Genomic DNA, 20,402 nt, shown 5'->3' with positions numbered 1-20,402 from the left:
ATTGACTCTGTACCTCGACGTGTTCCTGCGTGCATCGCCGCTCGCGGTGGCCCTACATCCTACTGAGTCGATGCCGTGCGCATTGTGTAACCTGCATATCGGTTTGAAATAAACATCAATTATTCGTCCGTGTCGTCTCTGTTTTTTCCCCAACTTTCATCCCTTTCGAACCACTCCTCCTTGGTGTTGCATTGTCACTGTCAGTCAGTATATATGTGGCTTGCCCGCAAATTGCTACGCAAATAAGATATCAATTTTCATTCCACGGTTTCCCATTTCTCTATGTTTTGATTGGGCGCCAGCTTTACAGTTCTTAACAAAAAGACCGCACAGCAAATGTTATATTGAATAGCATAGAGACTTATACTTAAATCACAGGGGTAGGATTTTGAATAATTAACCATTAAGTATCGTTTTGGGAAAGAAAAACGCAATATCTAGTCACATTAATTTATTAAACAAAAAATGAGATGAGTCGGAAAAGTTCCTTTTAGCTTGGAGGGAATTAAGAATGTAACGTTACTGCAATTTACTGTTGCTTGCATTATCTAATTGTGGCTCACCAGTTGCAGCTTACGTTGAGGTCATCTGTACTCCGTGGTTACTCCTTCCACTTTTCTCATTGTAGACTGGTTCCATGGACAACCTTCCTTCCTTCCTTCCTTCTGCGATTTCGTTTGGGCTATCTGGCCTAAAACTCTCTGATTGCCTCGTCCCTAAATTAGACATTGGCCCTATGCTTAGGAAAGTTGATCACAGTTGATCTTAGCTGGAGAAAATGCAGTGTTATAAATTTTTCCATATTATCAGAAATCTCGAACCAACTAAGCCTTTATCCTGATACAATATAGATTTGTACCAAGTACCGTAGACTTGAACTAACATAGTAAAATGGTGCACGCTGTACAACGCAAGTAAACGTACTTCGCAATTCACCTGCCATATTAGCCAGATAATAATTATTTTAATATTCGTGGGTGTGCTAGTGCTTTATTTAAGTGTGAACTTCAAAAGCCGTGAAGTACTATGACGCCGAAGACAGTAAATGAACGTCTTTCGAAGTTCGAGAAGCGAATGGCAGAATTCCAAGCACGCTTGGAGGAAGCCATGGCTGCTGGTGCGACCAGTGCTGCCAACCCAGGCGAAACACTAACCGGCCTCGCTTCAGAGTTGCAGGAGTTTCCGGAAATAATTTCAGAGGAATTAAGTGAAATGAAGAAGGAGGTAAGCCATCTACAGGAACGTCTCGACAAGCAGGACATCCTGATTGACGAGGCAGAGCGGAAGGAACTGCCTGCTCCTTCATGGTGTCGGTGAGACCGCCGACGAGGACACATACGCTGTGGCGCTGGGTACGTTAAAAAACAGACTGAACATCGATTTGTCTATAGACAGCATAGATCGATGTCATAGACTCGGCCGTATGAAGAGGTCAGCAGCTGAGATGGTGTCCGCAGGAAATAGGCCGATCATCATTAAATTCCTCAGGTACCATGAAAGAGACCGCATCTGGCGCGGCAAGCAAGCTCTTAAAGGTACTAAATTATTAATCACCGAATCTCTGACTTCCACAAGGAAAGAAGTATTGCGTAAGGCTCGGGACGTCTGGGGTTTGCGGCGGGTTTCGACGCAGGACGGCCGAATTATCGTTCATTTAGAAGACGGAATAAAGCTCCACATTAACTGACCTCATGAACTTACATATGAGGCGGTTAGGTAGATCATCAGTGTGATATGACCATTGTGATGTGCATACAAAATATTATTATTATCATTAGGTTTACGTGTGTGTGTGTGTGGTGCCTTAAGCAATCAGCAGTCCATTTCTTCAGGAAATACAGGTAAGAAATTTTAGATCTCAGTTAAAGTATGCCCTTTAGTCAGGTAGCTACGACATTTCCTCAGGACATCGACCACTCTAAGAATAGCACACCCCTCACTCCTTCCCAGAACATAGATGCCGGCAACCTTTTGAAACAAGAGCTTTCACTATATCCTCATACTCTCCAGTGTTGTCACTTGAACAGCCTAAGTTTGCCAGCATACACTGACGAAATTCAGCTATATTTAACAAAAATAGCGTCCATTTGATAGCTATTAGTGAAAGGTGGTTATCGCCATCCATTCCGAACAATATGGTTCGCCTTGACGGATATAACTTCTACCGCCATGATCGTACATGTTCTCTGCTGCAGAGATGACGTGAAGAACCGTATCATTTGTACCTCATCGACCGGTGAACTGCCGAGGACGGAGTTTATGTTCGTCGAAGTAGTTGCTAGTGGACAGAAAATACTTACTGTAGTGGTTTACTGACCACCTAAAGTATCTCATTTGACCGAGTTTGAAACGCACCTACTTAACTTGCTACCAGCGTAGCAACATACCATTATATCAGGGGACTTCAATACTAATCTACTTACGAAGAAATACGATACCAAGAAATTGGAAGACTTGTTTTCCTCGTGTGAATTGACTATCCTTCCCTCTGACCCTACAAAACATGTACATACTGCCAACAACATTTTCCGCACCTTAATAGACCTCAAAGTGACTAACAACCCTCACAAAGTGGTAACCCACAGACAAATTTCAGTACCGGCCGTGTCCACCCACGATCTTATATTTCTCGCCTACTCCGCGTACCAAAATACAAACCTAGGTATATGACGTGCAGGAATATGAAAAATATTGACATGTATGAATTAAGACACGATGCCTACAATCTTCCGTGAAATAGCATTTTAAAACTAACAGACATTGATGCAAAAAATAAATACATATAATTCGTTAATACACAATCTATACAACAAACATGCACCGAAAAACAGTTCAGAATATCCCGCAAACCTAATCCATGGCTAACCTATGCATTTAAAAATATGATGTCTCAACGTGATGCTCTCTACCGACATTACAAGGGTACTCCGGACCCATATGACTATGAAAACTATAGAATAATTAGGAATAAAACTAAATAAATCATCCGTAAACTTAATTTTAAATATGTTCGCGAATCAGTAAATAAAAAGCCTAAATACGGCTAGTATCTGGAGGCATCTCTAAGCCATGGGCATAGGAAAAACACATGAACAGCTTCAGGTAACTGACATTCCTCTCGAAGATTTAAATGAGTATTTCACGGAAGAGAGAGCTCAGTCTAATCCACTTAACAGACCACACGTAAATAATGTCTCAGCACGTGTCCCACAAAATCGCCCCTGCTTCGCCTTTCGTACCGTCAGCACTAATGAAGTTAAGAAAGCCTTGTATTCTATTATATCCAAAGCAAGTGGTGTCGATGAAACTCCTATTACTCTCATACATAACATTACTGGCGCTATTCTACCCATTCTCACCCATATTTTAATTACTGGCTCAAGAACGGCACATTACTGAAAATTTGGAAGTACGCCAATGTAATTCCACTTCCTAGAAACCCAGATTCGAAACTCCCATCCGATTACCGTCCCATTTCGATTCTTTCTGCTCTCTCCAAAGCTTTAGAACGGTTGGCACATGCGCAAATACTGGAATACCTTCAGGCTCAAACTCTTCTTGACCCGCTTCAATCTGGCTCCAAGAAGGGTCATAGCACAGCAACTGCCTTACTCAAAGTGACTGAGGATACCAGACAAGCGATGGACGAAAGACAAGTGACAACACTCACACTCCTTGACTTCAGCAGTGCTTTTGACACGACAAACATCCAGACATTGCTGATGAAGCTCAAATCGTTTTTCGGTAATGTTGCTTTAAACATTTTCGCCCCATATCTTACAGACCGTATGCAACGTGTTATAGTACAAGATACCGCTGCTCAGTGGCGACTCTGGAAGGCAGGAACCCCCGAGGTTCTGTTCTTGGTCCCGTTTTGTTTGTCCTCTATATTAATGACATCTCCTCCAAAATTAAGTATAATAGATATTACCTCTCTGCCGACGACCTCCATATTTACAGCCACGTTAATATAAATGATATATCGAATGCAATAAGTGATATTAACTCCGACCTTCAACAACTCAGTGTTTACGCCAGTGAAAACTCTCTCCTCCTCAACCCCCCCAAAAAACTCAATCATAATCTGTTCTCAGAAATTATTAAACATCATGTATAAAAATTATGCTTTTCCTCCGGTGACATTAAATGCCACAGTAATCCCGTTCAGTAAGGAAGTGAAGAACCTAGGTATGACCCTGACTGAAACTCTTGATTTGCCTGCACGCACAAGAAACACGTGTAGAAAGATGCACGCGACGTTGCACCCTATGAAACGACATAAGGACATTTTGCCACAAGACGTTAAGATAAAACTACTCCATACTTTGATACTACCAATACTTGACTACTGTGACATTGTCCTCGTTGATGCGACCCGTGAACAAACTATGAAACATCAACGAGAATTGAACTCTGGTCTTCGATTTGTTTTTAACTTGAGTTACGATGCTCACATAACCCATAGTTACACATTTATTTTCTGGCTGAAACTCGAGAGGCGACGGAAAATCCACGTAATCACGTTGATATATCGAACTCAGAAGGAAAATGTACCCAAATACATCTCTTCAAAATTCCATTTAATATCCTCATTCCATAACTGTAACACAAGATCTGGCACTTCCCTCGCTATTTCCGTCAACCACTCTTCAATATATAACAGATCATTCGTTGTGGCTGGGTCACGACTTTGGAATTCACTCCCAGCTGCTGTCAGGTACTCAAACTCAATATCAAAAGTTAGGACTGCATGTAGAGATTACCTGTTGAATACCGCTGATTATTTCATGTGTATGACGACGTTGTGTGATTGTGGTTATTATTATTATTATAGTGTAAAAATACGTATTATTATATAATAATAATAATAATAATATTTAGCTTCTAACTCATGTACATAGATCACTTTTATGGCCATACTTATATTTCCATTTACTTTATTACTTATTGTTTTCTCTTTATGCAATGCTTATTCTTTGAGTTTGTATCTTACTTTTTCATTAAGACATTGTCTCTTTCTTATTGTCTTTACGCTCCGAATTTTTTTCTATTTTATTTGTTGAACTTTGCTTTCTTTCTTCATTATATCTGTAATTTTTAGCTTATCTTTGATTTTATACTAGAATAGTACATTTCCTATATATATATATTATCTGTAAATTGATTATGTGGTTAAGTGTAAGAGAGGGCCACGAGCCCTAACTTCGCCACTGCTAAAGTCATTAAATAAATAAATAAATAAATAAATAAATAAATAAATAAATAATAAATCGCACGCAGGGTACAACTCCGACAGCATCACGATATCGATGGTAACTCACTGTACTGTGTGTGTCAGGACTGCTCCGTTCACAATAATATACACGAGACATCCCCACCGTTGGTAACTGCTCTCTTTTCCATTGAAGCACCGGATTCCTTGAACTCATATCAGATCTTTCCCTTTCTTGCTTCTTCACGGGTAACCAGTGGGCGTGTCTACGATGTAGGCACGCAGCTCTAGCCTTGCGCGGGTCGCTGTATAATCAAGTACTCCTGAGTTAAACCCGGTGACTCATCGCAAATTCCCAACTTCAAGAATAACTTTTCCGTTTACACAAACATGACATGAAATAACACATGTCTCAACATATTGACCACATTACAATACATAATATAGCGACCTCGATAGCTGCAGTCGCCTAAGTGCGGCCAGTATCCAGTAATCGGGAGATAGTGGGTTCGAACCCCACTATCGGCAGCCCTGAAGATGGGTTTCCGTGGTTTCCCATTTTCACACCAGGCAAATGCTGGGACTGTACCTTAATTATGGCCACGGCCGATTCCTTCACATTACTAGGCATTTCCTATCCCATCGTAATGATAAGACATATCTGTGTCGGTGCGACGTAAAGCAAATAGCAACAACACATAATACATTCCTATCCTGATAACTAAAATAATAAATGATGTTCTAATATAACTAATGTGATTCCAATATAATTCTACTTTACAAATGACTGCAGTTTAATTAACAGTTCTCAACGAATAGTTGCCGATGACGGATGTAATTGGACTGTAGAATTCCAATCAACATGGCTGGAGAATCCTGGACGGCTACAGTGTGCATGCGGCATGAAAGCAGCTTGGACCTTCAAAAATTGTATTTATTATTTTTTGCAAACTGGAGTGTAGTTAATAAGACGTAAAGCGATTATTGTAATTTTCCCACTCAAACGATAGTCGAACTTGAAGTGTTTCAGTTAAACACACAAGCTTTTAATGTAAACCCATTTAGTTAGCATGCTTGTTTCTTGCCCAAGTAAAGGAGCCACCGTTTCGATTCCTTGTCTCATCGGTGATTTTTAATTTATTTTAGCTCGAATGTTGTATGTTTCGAATTTAACGCACATTCCTTTAGTTATTATATTTGTTCAAGGGAAAGTGTGCCGAGTTTGATTCCCATACGGCCTGGGGATTTTATGGCTCTATTGTTAGGTGCCAAGTGATGTAAACTTGACAGCAGGCAATTATTCCTTTAGTAATTTAACACATTTTCTCTTTAGTCCTTCGACCCTTTCGCAGTTTCTCAGCTCCATGAACTAATGTCGCCTTCGAACATTTTGACCAAAATGAATAAAGCATATGTATTTAGCCTTACACTATTTCCCCAGTAATATTAAAACAATTTGAATAGCCATTATCTTGTTACAAGATCAGATCCAAAAGCCCCTGGACCATGTCTCAATTGTCTAGTTAGGTTAAGCCTGGGATCGAATCTCAAACAGTAGTTGGTAGTGCCTTTGTAAGGTTACGGTGGGCATCAAATGCATGCTTGTCCCTAATCACATTGGCAGTTGGGTTCAGCTAGCACTCCCGGGCGTCAAACTTGAGCCTGTAAAGCTAACGCCATTGCAAGGTTAAGCCTAGGGTTGAATCCAGGACGTGTGAGGTTAGGCGTCGAGTCGAATCTGTGTTTGTTAGGTTAAGCTTGCACTCTTAGCCAAGAACTATTTTTTAAATCCCCCGCCAAGTAAGGTCATGTGAGGTTAAGCATACACTCTTACTGAGCATATTCCGTGAGGCAGAGGAGCATGTGGTGGCGGTGGCTGACAAACCTGTGAATAGTATCTACTAATATAAACCACGTTCCATACATTCCAAGGACAGTGAATAATATCTCAAAAGTATTATATACTTATACAGTAGACATTTGTGAGTGTTGATTTAAAACTCAAAAAAGACTTTATTATTGAACATCAAGAGACCTAATTATTGTAATTCTTGTGATTTTTGAGCAGTGATGTAGTCTCCTGTTATACTTTGTGTCATTTGCCAGACGTGTTCCAAGTCCCGTCACATCTAAATATGCCACAAACATTTAAGTGTTGCCAACACAAACAGTCCACCTCTGGATTCATTGTCTTCACTAATTAGGTGCAGAGTAGTTTGGGGGCAATATATAAACATGCAAGCTATTAAGATAACATTTTATTAGTACAAACAACACAAAGAGTGTTCAAAATCTTTCATTTTGTCACGCTGTAGACTAATGTGTAACAATTACAGGAGTTAGGTGATGTCTAGATGTCTCCACCGAGCACCTTACTGAGTTTTAATATATTTCTTTACAATTTGCTTTACATCGCACCGACACAGATAGATCTTATGGCGACGATGGGTTAGGAAAGGACTCGGGGTGGGAAAGAAGCGGCTGTGGCCTTAAATAAGGTAGAGAACCAGCATTTTCCTGGCGTTAAATTCGGAAACCATGAAAAACCATCTTCAGGGCTACCGGCATTGGGGCTCCAACCCACTATCTCCCGGATGCAAGCTCACAGCTGCGCACCTCTAATTGGACGGCCAACTCGACCAGTAGTTTCAATACAATCGATATCTTTGATACTCTAGGTTACATTACTTTCAAGTACTTGCAGGATTACTCTCTTCAGTCATAATCCTAACAGTGTCCATCGCATTCGGTCTAGTCCCACCAAAGCTGTTCCTTGTCAGATGACAAAATGGATGGGGATGTCCTTGTATTACCCATTAGTACAGGAATTTCATATAGTAAAGATAACTCCCTCAATTCGTAACAGCAAAGCCTGAAAGAACTTGCACAAAATTCACCCTACTGTCCTAACAAGCAGCTAACATGCCACGGTTTGAAATGGACAATTCCTGCAATATACCAACGTCCACACATTATGTATATGGCAAAGAATCTTGGAACACTATCAGCTGTTGCGTGGCCTTGGAAAAAAAGCCAGATGTCACACAATACCTAGCAGTGCATTACAGTACTATGTGGAAGACAGAGGAACTACTTGAAGAAAATGAGAATATTCATATAAAAACTACAACATTTCTAAGGAACTTCAGAATTGATGGTTTAAAATAAGGAATGTGGTAGTAGTGGTGAATGATTTTTTACGAGTTAGTACAACTACACAACCATCCTTTCAAAGAGTGGCTGTCTCACGTACATGGACGTGACAGATATAAAAGGCTTCTAAGATCTTTAAGACTTACTGGAGGCAAAAATGATTACCTCCATAAATCCAGTACCAAATAATAATGGAACTGAAGCAAAGTATTACAGCGAAACCTCGTTAGAGCGTTCCTCATTTACACCTTTTCTCACTTAGCACGACGTAAATTCGAAGTCCCAATGCTCATCGTATTAAATCCATATAAAATACGTCACTTAGCACGTCACTAATTTTTGCTATTACTGCTTAGTACGATCATATTTTCCTAGCCCTGAAAATGTTATTTGTTATCCCTTGTGGAAGGAACGTGATTTCGAATTCCGGTAAGAGCCCTGCCCGCAGTTGCGTGATAACTCGACGAGGTCTTGAATTCTTGAAGTTCACAGAATAAATTTACCTTCAAGGAGCATCAGAAACGCTCAGTTTTGCTTGCCGGTCGGCAATGAAACTGCTGAATAACACTATCAGCCTGTTTGTGCTTGTATTTCAGATTCGATTCAAAAGTTAGAAATGTATTTCCTGTTTAGTTGCACAATGACGGGTAGCAAATATTTGTCGCGCGGTAGCCTACATCCGCAACATAATCGTGTGAAGTTGACCACCCATTGGTCCGAAATAAAATGTTGTCTCTAGCATTTGTTTTAGAAGGAGTGAGATATGCAATAATACTTCGATGTTTTTATGGTCCAAATTCAAATATTTTCATATTGTTCTTAACACTTTCCGGTGTACAATTTTAATGTTATAAGCCACAGCAGAAAAGGTCTCATATGTGTTCTCTCGTGTTTTTTCACATCACAATAGTCTCTCCTTACAGAGTTTCGCTGTACCCGTGGATATACGACGAGAAATCCGAATATGTCGGAAAATCGTATGTACTGTTTCGATATCCCTGTTGGATAATTTATATACATTTATTCAGTAGTACGTTTTCTCGCTTACCACATTCATTTTCCTTGTCCCCTGCAGAAACGTCTTAACGAGGTTTCACTGTGTTCAAATCAAGAGAATTGGTAAATATGGCAAAGGTCTCGCTTCCAAAAACAAAATTACCAAGTTTCGACGAGACTATATTTCGAGGGCATTTTCGAAAATATGACCACCATAAATTAAAGCCTCATTCGAATACAAAAAAATTCAATATATCACCTCATCCCTGAAAGTTTAGACAAAGAAAACCATAAAAACATATTGCCATGATCGAATCCAAGGTCACCATACTGTACAACTTAAGTTGATTGCATCGGAGTATGTGAAGCACATTCTTGAATCCACGAATAAGCTGTGCTTAGATAATATTATCATCATCTGGGCATGTTCAGTAAGGCTCGTCTTTACGCTGTTTAACCCTTCTACTTTGAGTGGATCGAATCGAACAAGATTTAATATTCAATTGCGTGTAGCTGATAAAATGTGGACACTATATGCAAAAAGCCTTGTGTATTTGTTCATCTCGTTAGTAGTTATGACATGACTTTAAAATATTTTTCAGTTGATGACTTCTCTACTTGTTCAATAAATTAAATATATGATGAATGGGTTGATGGACCCATCCATTCATTTCAACGCTTCCCTGCATGCTGGTCACCAAGGAAACTACCTCCATGACTATGGAGTACTTCAGTAAGGAAAGTAATAATCTGTTCATTGTTTCAATGTTCAAATATGGCAGGTCAGCAGCGGATATGTGAGAAATTATGTATGAAATTAGTGAGAGTGAATATGAAGAGGAAGCTGATGATCATTCGCTGATCCTGATATTTCGTTTCCCAAAAAACTCATGATGAAGATCATGTTTCCCTCGAGGGAGAAGAAAATGATGAGCTCAAAGTATCTGATAATGAAATACAAGATGAGGTTGACTGTACAACAAGATGGGTACATATCTCGAAATAGGACAGAATGGAGAAAATAACCCTATTGACAATCACGTGTAAGGTACATTCAACATATACAGTAGAACCCCTATGTAATGTTTCTACAGGTACCTGATTCTTTTAACCTTAAATGGGGTATACTTTAAATCGAGATTTCAGTAGGAAGCATACCGTTTCCAGAGATCTTTGCGTGTATTAACATCCATATATTTTTATTTTTCTCAATATTTATTTCAAATAACGAGCTACTTTTATTTTTGAGAGCAGCCATGTTGCACTTCCAGAGCCTTGCTGTCGCGTGGGAACGAACTCACCCGCGGCAAGCTCGTGATATACCGTGAAACCTCGGTGGACTTCGAGTACCCAACAATTCTTCTAATTCACGGAATTCTGCGTAACGACAGATTTTGGCAACACAGTAAATACAGCAATAAATAGTCTAAATTATTCTTAAAACATACTTGGAGACAGAACCCCCAGGGTTAAATATAAATGCAGTTGAGCCTAAGTACAAATCAGCGTCAGATCAGTGGACTAGCTCCACGTGCCAAGGTCAATGGATGAAGAAAACCCGCTAAACGCCCGGGCAGAAATAATTTATTTCACCTGTTGCGAGTGTGGTTAAATTATGAGATTAACATCTAAATAAATCACAAGTCTGTCCGGAATTCTGGAACAAGTTTCATGAAAATCGGTCTCTTGGACGCGATATTAGCAGATTACGTAATCAAGCGTAGTGGTGTGAGTAGCGTCACTCCTACTGTAAGACTATAAAAGAAACCCCCCTCTGCATTTTTCTCAGTGTCGGTCTGGTTTCTGAAGCAGTGGAAGCTTACGCCCGTCGTCAGCAGAAAATTGCATAAGATTGATCTACAAATAGCTTAGTACATGTTCGTGGCTGTGGTCCACATCTTCTGTTAAAACGGGAAGGTGATAGAAATTATCTGAACTTTAGCCGACAAACTGTGAAAGCATAGGCGTCTGTTAAAGTACATAGCAGATTTTATTGTATCACCTCGTGTGTGTTGGCAAGTGTTAAGGGAGTTGGGAAGCTAGTCAGAGTAGTTCTGATTTCGTTATCTGTTGAACACCTGTTGTATTACGGTGACCGAAAGCCGACTCTGGGGAGAAGGGAGACAGTCGCAGTCGACTGCAGAACGAAGGAGGTGTGCTGTACAAATTATAACGAAGAAAGTGCGTGATTTGTGTTGTCATTTAATAACGCGTGAAAAGGCAGTATTTTGTAAGATTGATATGTTTGAGAAGATGATGTTCTTTGTACCAATGTGCGGCTAAGCATGAGGTCAGCTGGCGAAAATGTAGCCAGAATACTGCAGATGACGTCAATGCAGGTCTGTCTATATGTGGTTAAACTTTTTTGTTTGTCCCAACCAATTTTTTAAGACGTGTATCGGGTTGATATTTGTAATTATCAGGCGAGAAGTGTTATAATTTTGGTCATCGCGTGAAAATCTTTAGTTTTGTAAAATTTCAGGTCTAGAAACTGTAAAATGCGACGTTTAAATCTGGTGTAAATGTTCTATGAGATATTGTCCAAATGAGGAAAATTAGGAAAGCGATAATTGTAACGTAGTCGTGGCGAATGTCTTAAATTTCAAGTATCATTTGAATTCAGAAATTTTTGTCGAAATTAATAATATTAATAATATTTGTGCCGTGAAGAACGTTTTCTTTCCACTCCTCGTCTTATTTCATTTGTGTGTAATTGTGCTTGCAAGCTGTTTTAATTCAGGTGTTATTTATACATGTTACATTGTATTATGTTTTCTTTGGATTGCCCTTTTCCTTAAATAAAACGTTGTCCTCATTCCCTCATGGCCCCAGGATAAAGGGAAGTTTCCTCCCGTCCTGGGGTATTTTCCATCTTATGTTGGCTATCGTCCTCTTGGCTTCACGATCTGGTGAGAAAACTCCCCTCCCCTTTGGTTGTGCGCGCGCCTCTCCCTGCTGGGCAGGCGAGCGCTCGCTGGACCTTGCCGTGATTCTGACTGACTTACTCGCTCGCTGCACATTTGCAGCCGGTCCCGCTGCGGCCTCGAACCGAGGACTCACCAGACGTGGAGGTAAGACTTTAGAGAGTTACCCCCTTGTGTAGCGCGTTATGAAAGTTGAGGAAGCGGAACGCAATCTTAAAGAATTTCATGTTAAAGCTCTAGTTTATGTAAGGTTTTAATAGGTTCTCGCCCCGGGCAAGTTTCACTCAAAAACATAGTATGTATGACAGAGGTACTTTAGGGTCTTACGACCTGTGTTTCTTTTAGCCATGTTGTCCTTATGTATGGGACAGATCACCTCTAAACATTGTCTTTAAATTTGTATTTGCGTAAAGCATTTCGGTCTCAGAAGTTTAAAAGAGTTTCTGTAAATGAGTGTAATCACTGAGTTCGAGAAGGTACCAGAAGGTCGGGGTAGATTGAGCAAGTATTATGGTGTTTAAATTCCTTACTGTTATGTGTGTTTACCTTCGAGGTATATGCTTTCGCGCAGTTTTCTAAATTAACGATTTTTCTAGCGTGACCCAGAACCTTTTGGTACTGTTGGCATGTCTGGGATACCAGAAGACCCTAAGTTGGGTAGTTGTAAGTAAACGATGTATTCTGTTTTCAGGGCTAGGCCCGGTTTATAACGAATATTATACTAATTAGCAAATTGTGCTGGTCACATGTATTTATATTGTTTTAGAATGGTGCTTTAAATTGGGACATGTCCCTGGTGTTGTTAAATATTGTATACCGAAGTAACGCAAAGCTTTCCATTTATATAATAAATTGTTATCTGGCAAACTTATCGTGCCTTTACGTCCCATTCCCTCGGCCCGCCACTTCTTTCGGTAAGCGCTACCGGGTATAAAACCCAGTACAAAATCTGGTAGCAGAGTGTGGGTTGAATGGGGCTTATCTTACTTATACTTGTCAGTTAACCTTGTGTAGGGGTGGAGTCTGGAAGTTCTTAAGTCAGAGTATTTCTTGAGTTTTGGCCTTTCTTAAAATGTCTACTCGGGACGTTCCCTACCCGGGGGCGCTCCGAAAGGAGGAGCTACTATATGAGCTAAAAATCCGTAATGTTGAATCCAGAGGTACAGTGAAGGGTGATGAAGCGTTATTAAGGTCAAGCTTAGATAGGGCTATTTCTGTCCCTCAATGTACTGACGACGAGGTCGGGACTGCTGCGGCCCTGATTGACGCGAATCTTTCTGATATTCTTTCAGTAATCGATTTCCTAGAAAGTTATGTCGCTTCACATCATCAGCTTCGAAGAGTTCAAGGTCGCTTGACCCACTATGTCCATCGTATCGGAGACCTTCTCTCCTTGGACTTAGGCGAGGAAATAAGAAGCCAGGTTAAGGGATTGGAGACTAAAGCGCTTAATCTCTTAGAGAAAACTGACCAATGGCTTTCTAATTTAGTAACTAAACCTAAGTGGGTTCCTGCCGGTTCTATTTTACTTGGAGAGGAGCTAAGTAAACCTACGGAGAATGGTGCGTTTACTGAACAGCAATCCGTACGGCCCACTTTACCGTCTTATGTCTCTGCCTTTTCTAGCATTCCCCACCCGCTGACATTAATGTTAAAGGGGGCTCTCCGGTACTCTGTCAATTCGGCTAGTGACGCGGTGTTTTTCTCCGATTTTTCGCTGAATTTCAAGATCATGCCTCAGTTTTCGGGTTATCGCATGATCAAGTTTTACAGATTATATACCCGCATACGGATGGAGTTCTTTCTCAAAAAATCGTCAGTGCTATTGCCGAACAAATGTCCCTTCAGCAGTTTCATGCGTATCTATTGACCCATTATATTCCAGCTAGGGCTCTCAATTCATTTATTCAGAAGTTTTATTTCAGGGTACAACGTATGGAGGAATCATTATCTGCCTTTATCTCTGATATTAGATTTTATGCGAGGGTATTTGCTCTGGATTATTCGGAAGAGCAGATGGTTGCTACGATTGTGGAGGGGATTTCACCCATCTATAGGTCTTGCTTGTGTTTCGTGGCTCACCCCCCACACCTTCGTTGAATTGGAGGCTATGGTCGTCTCGGCCGAAGGGGTTCGCCATGCGGACTCTTTACGTATGGGCAGTGACTCCTTGCCAGCTAATGTTGCTAGTACCCCTATGTTACGAAAGCCGGTTACTTCTAGGAAATGTTATGCCTGTGGGTCCGCTGATCATTTACGAACCCGCTGTCCTTCTCGTACGTCGGGCGCGCGGCCACCTCATGTGGCAACTGATGTGAACATTTCCGCTAGTAGTGGCAATGTTATTTGTTTTCGCTGTGGGCTCGCTGGACATATGGCGAGACGTTGTACCGCAAACCCGAGTTCCAGTTGACTAGGACAGGGGGCCAGTGTGGTTTCGTCCACCGATGGCACCCCATTGGATAACCGCAGTAAAGTTGAGCCGGTAAATCAGTGCTCTATTACGTGTCCGGTGGAGTGTTCGCGCATTTCCGCTGATGTTACAGGATGTGTCCCTTTCATCAAGGTCGAACTTGGCAACGAGCCTGTTTCTGCGCTCTTGGACTCTGGCAGTGTAGTCTCTCTGCTTAGTGAGCAGTGGTATGTCGCTCATAAAACTATTTGTAAGTTTTCCAATTTAGAACCCACTTCCATTACTTGCGTTTCTGCTAATTCCTCTAAAGTTGAGATTATGGGTTTGGTTAAATGTAAAGTCCGTGTCTCCAATTTTACTTGGAGGTTTTCCTTTTATGTTGCAAAAAATTTGTCGTGCCCTGTTATTTTGGGGACGAATTTTTTTCCTATTCTGGATTAGTATTGGATCACCAGGACCGTTCCCGCTGGTTCAGGTTTTGTGAGACGGTGAAGATTCCGTTAACTTTCGTTAATTCTGCTTCGGTATTTTCTGTCACGCCCCCTCAGTGCGAGATGGTGTGTGATCTTAGCCATCTAACTGAGGAACAGGCGCAGAGTATTAGGGAGATGTGTAATACCTTTTCTGATGTATTCACGGAAAAATTAGGCATGACTAACATCTTAGAATATAAAATTGAGGTCTCGGATTCGATCCCTGTCAGGATTCCCCCTTATCGGCTCTCCCCTCCTAAGATGAAGGCTTTGAAGGAGATTGTCGATAATATGCTTCAGGAGGGAATTATTCGGCCTTCTACGTCTGCCTATTCGTCGCCTATTTTTCTCGTCCCTAAACCTCAAGGTGGGTTTAGGCCTGTCTTGGATTACAGGGTCTTGAATAAGAAGATTGTATTACAGTCGGTTCCTCTCCCGGATTTACACTCGTGCTTTTCCTGGTTTAAGAAGGCCAAGTATTTCACTGTGTTAGACTTAAACCAAGCCTATTAACAAAATCCTCTCGCGGAAGAATCGCGCCATTTGACCGCCTTTGCCACCGATTGGAATTTGTACGAATTTTTCAGCCTGCCTTTCGGAATTTCCACTGGCGCCGCTGTGCTCACGAGGCTCCTGGATAAGCTCTTTTCGGACATCAAGTTCAAGTACCTTTATCACTATTTGGATGATGTAGTTGTGTACTCTGAGACATTTGAAGACCATCTCCTACATCTACGTGAAGTCTTGACTCGTCTTCGCCACGTCGGGTTGACCGTCAAGCTGTCTAAGGTTTTCTTTCGCGAAACCGCAGATGTCCTTCCTTGGGCATATTGTGACGGCCGAGGGCGTGTCTGTGGATCTGTCTCGTACGCAGGCGATTCGTGAGTTCCGTCCTCCGAACGATGTGAAAGGAGTTGCTCGCTTTGTGGGCATGATCAATTTCTTTCGGAAGTTTATCCCGGATCTGGCTAAGCGTGCGGCTCCGCTTAATTTGTTGCGTCGTAAAGGGGTAAACTTTGAGTGGGGTCCGTCCCAACAAGCGGCTTTCGACGACCTCAAGTTAGCCATTTCGAATGCCCCGGTCTTGGCGATGCCAGACTTTTCTAAAACCTTTATCGTGCAAACTGATGCCTCTTCATCTGCGGTAGCCGCTGTATTATTGCAAGAGTCAGAGTTTGGGAGACGTCCGATTGCTTATGCGTCTAGGACGCTTTCGCCCCTTGAGTCTAAGTACTCGATTTATGAGCTGGAAGGGTTGGCTGTATTATTCGCTCTGGAAAAATTCCGTATGTACTTGGAGCATGTAAAATTCGAGCTCGAGACGGATAACCAGGCACTGAGCTGGGTGTTAGGTAGGCCAAGGAAAACTGGTCGATTAGCTCGGTGGGCGATTCGAATTTCGGCGTTCCAATTTGACGTCCGTCATATTCGGGGCACCGATAATGTCTTGGCTGACTCCCTGAGTCGTATGTTTGGTCATCCCGAGGTTCAAGACGACGACTCGTCCCTTCCGCTGCTTAATGGTTCACCGACCCTTACGGGCGCGATTTTGTCTGACACCCCGCTTTTGTACCATGATGTTGCCAAGTTTCAAAGCGAAAATCCGGTGTTAGGTCCTATTGTGCGAGATTTGGAGAGTGGGAAACACCTCCCTCCGTATGTTCTGAGAAATGGGGTCCTCTGTTGTCCCGCTAGGCACGACCAAAAGATGAAAGTGGTGGTACCTGCTATATTAGTACCGATGATATTTAAATAGTATCATGAGACTCCTCTTGCGGGGCATCTGGGAGTGTTCAAAACGAGGGAGAGAATCAGGGAAAATTTCATTTGGAAGGGTCTAGATGGTGAAGTACGGGAGTTGGTTAAGGCTTGTAAGATCTTTAGAGTTAGTAAGCCAGCGTTGAATACAAAGGTAGGATTTCTCTCCTCTACTCAAGCTACGCGCCCCATGCAGCGTCTTTTCATCGATTTCGTGGGACCCTTACCTAAATCTAAGGGAAATGGGAACAGGTTCGTTTTAGTTTGTGTTGACGGGTTTACTCGTTTTACGTGGCTGTTCCCAACTAAACTCGCTACCGCTGAAACCACCGTAAGGTGCTTGAAGTCCATTTTTTCCGCCTTTGGTCTCTGCCAGGTTTTAGTTTCAGATAACGCTAAGGCTTTTACTTCCAACCTATTTAGGAAGTTTTGTTTTAGTCTTTCCATATCTCATGTTACCACCTCGGCGTACTATCCCCAACCCTCGTACGCTGAAAGGGTCAACCGTAATTTGCGTTCTGCCCTCATTGCCTTCCGCCATGAAGATGTTTTGAGGTGGGACACCTCGATTCCCTGGTTGGCTTACGCCTTTAATACGGCTAATCATGAGGCCCATAAGGCGACCCCCTTCTCTTTAATGTTTTCGTTTGTCCCTAATTCTCCCTTATGCAACTTGTGGAGCATTGGTGAACTATTGCCTGAGAACATCGATCCTCCTAACATTAGGGCCACCTGGAAGCGTGCCTTGAATAATCTTAAGAGCTACCGTTTGAAGAAAGAGGAGCGTTATAATCAGGGGCGTAGGCCCTCGAACATCGCCGTCGGCGACAGTGTATTTGTGAAGAATTTCACCCCGTCTGGTAAATTAGCTCTTCGGTTTCGGGGGCCCTGTACGGTAGTGGATTTTCTTACCCCCGTAACTCTACTTCTCAGGGACCCCAAGGACGGAATAATTTTTAGGGTACACCTCTCGCAGGTTAAGCCTGCCTAAGTTTTCTTTCTGTTTAAAGTGGAAAGAATTTGCCTTGCTTCTTTATTATTCAGTGGGGTTTCTTGGTATTCCTAGGGTAAACTGAGTTTACGTTTATGGGGCGTTAAATTAAATTATTGTTTGAATTTGTTATGCTTCCGCTTCCTCATCCTTTCCTATATCACCCTCCCCCTCCCTATTGGGTTTTGGGTATGGTCCTTACCTCCGCGTCTGTGCTCGGTTATTCCGTGTGCGGTCGCTCTCCCCTCTCTATGCCCGTCCCTCCCTTTGAATTGGGATGTTGGTGAAACATACTGTTGGCTCTGCATTTATTTTCCAGTTGCCCGGAGTTTCTGCCTCGCCGTTTGCCCTCTGAGAGGGCCCCTCAGTTGAGCCTCTTGTCGGCTTCCACGTCTCCGGCAGCCGTTCCTTACGGCTAGTATGGACACTTCTGTATGCATTGAGCCCCAGGGCTGCAATGCTCCCTGGATTGATCTTCACATGGAGGTTGCTTGCCTCTCAGGCTCCTTCCGTCCTGATGAAATTTCCAACTGTGCTATGGTATAAAGCACAATTACATCGCTCAGCGCTGCTGGGCATTGGACTCTACTCTCCAGAGTGCTGGTAACCTTCTTCGTAACATCTAGTGAAATGCTATCCTGGGAGGTGTGACGCGGCCCGAATTGTTGTGTGAGTCTCATGTACGACAACCTTGTTTGGGTCTGGAACTTAGTCCTGAACGACAATCACTTCTACTTAAACCAGGGTTTTCTATGGAACTTTACACCTTGTTTGGAGTTTTGAGGGGGGAGATCTGTGCCGTGGAGAACGTTTTCTTTCCACTCCTCGTCTTATTTCATTTGTGTGTAATTGTGCTTGCAAGCTGTTTTAATTCAGGTGTTATTTGTACATGTTACATTGTATTATGTTTTCTTTGGATTGCCCTTTTCCTTAAATAAAACGTTGTCCTCATTCCCTCATGGCCCCAGGATAAAGGGAAGTTTCTTCCCGTCCTGGGGTATTTTCCATCTTATGTTGGCTATCGTCCTCTTGCCTTCACGATCTGGTGAGAAAACTCCCCTCCCCTTTGGGTGTGCGCGCGCCTCTCCCTGCTGGGCAGGCGAGCGCTCGCTGGACCTTGCCGTGATTCTGACTGACTTACTCGCTCGCTGCACATTTGCAGCCGGTCCCGCTGCGGCCTCGAACCGAGGACTCACCTGACGTGGAGAGACTTTAGAGAGTTACCCCCTTGTGTAGCGCGTTATGAAAGTTGAGGAAGCGGATCGCAATCTTAAAGAATTTCATGTTAAAGCTCTAGTTTATGTAAGGTTTTAATACGTTTCTCGCCCCGGGCATGTTTCAATCAAAAACATAGTATGTATGACAGATGTACTTTAGGGTCTTACGACCTGTGTTTCTTTTAGCCATGTTGTCCTTATGTATGGGACAGATCACCTTTAAACATTGTCTTTAAATTTGTATTTGCGTAAAGCATTTCGGTCTCAGAAGTTTAAAAGAGTTTCTGTAAATGAGTGTAATCACTGAGTTCGAGAAGGTACCAGAAGGTCGGGGTAGATTGAGCAAGTATTATGGTGTTTAAATTCCTTACTGTTATGTGTGTTTACCTTCGAGGTATATGCTTTCGCGCAGTTTTCTAAATTAACGATTTTTCTAGCGTGACCCAGAACCTTTTGGTACTGCTGGCATGTCTGGGATACCAGAAGACCCTAAGTTGGGTAGTTGTAAGTAAACGATGTATTCTGTTTTCAGGGCTAGGCCCGGTTTATAACGAATATTATACTAATTAGCAAATTGTGCTGGTCACATGTATTTATATTGTTTTAGAATGGTGCTTTAAATTGGGACATGTCCCTGGTGTTGTTAAATATTGTATACCGAAGTAACGCAAAGCTTTCCATTTATATAATAAATTGTTATCTGGCAAACTTATCGTGCCTTTACGTCCCATTCCCTCGGCCCACCACTTCTTTCGGTAAGCGCTACCGGGTATAAAACCCAGTACAATATTAATAATAATAATAATAATAATATTAATAATAATAATAATAATATTAATAATGTCTACCGCGGGATAAAAATTTTCCTATGTTAAAAGTGCATTTAACAAGTATGTTTTACAAGGATCGCAGGCATTTCGAAAATTCCAGTGAAATTCGATAGTTATGTTTTATTCATGGGAAGTAAAATTTTGTGAATCGTGTATGTCGATGATACGGAAAATCGCGGTGTGTTCTTGTATTCTCGAGGTCCGAAAGTTGTAGTAACAGTAAAATAAAGAGGTGTATTTTATAACGGTTATTGCTTTTTACAAGAGGATCGAAATGTGAAAAGGTTCTTGGAAATATAAGAAAAGTGGATTGAGAGTGAAGAATTTATACATGTGGGGATGAGAGTGATAGGAATACTGAAGGTGAAAGGGAGCCTGGATTTTAAGTAATACCGCTGGGATAAGGCGAGGAGAATGAGTTTTGAGACAGGCTAT

At 41.9% G+C, this 20,402-nt stretch overlaps 1 long non-coding RNA gene across 1 annotated transcript in view; it reads right to left on the bottom strand.

Moving 5' to 3' along the window:
* Nucleotides 1-669: 669 nt before the first annotated feature.
* LOC136882164 (uncharacterized) overlaps nt 670-20,402 on the bottom strand; it is a 37,363-nt gene continuing 17,630 nt past the window's right edge. Inside the window, exon 3 of the long non-coding RNA XR_011018773.1 lies at nt 670-716. This is a non-coding gene — a long non-coding RNA (uncharacterized lncRNA). The remainder of the gene's footprint in view (nt 717-20,402) is intronic.

Source organism: Anabrus simplex, chromosome 10 (genome assembly GCF_040414725.1).
Source record: "Anabrus simplex isolate iqAnaSimp1 chromosome 10, ASM4041472v1, whole genome shotgun sequence".
Classification (NCBI taxonomy): Eukaryota; Metazoa; Arthropoda; class Insecta; order Orthoptera; family Tettigoniidae; genus Anabrus; species Anabrus simplex.
The sequence above is the reverse complement of the archived record's forward strand: the minus strand, read 5'-3'. Positions and strand labels throughout refer to the sequence as shown.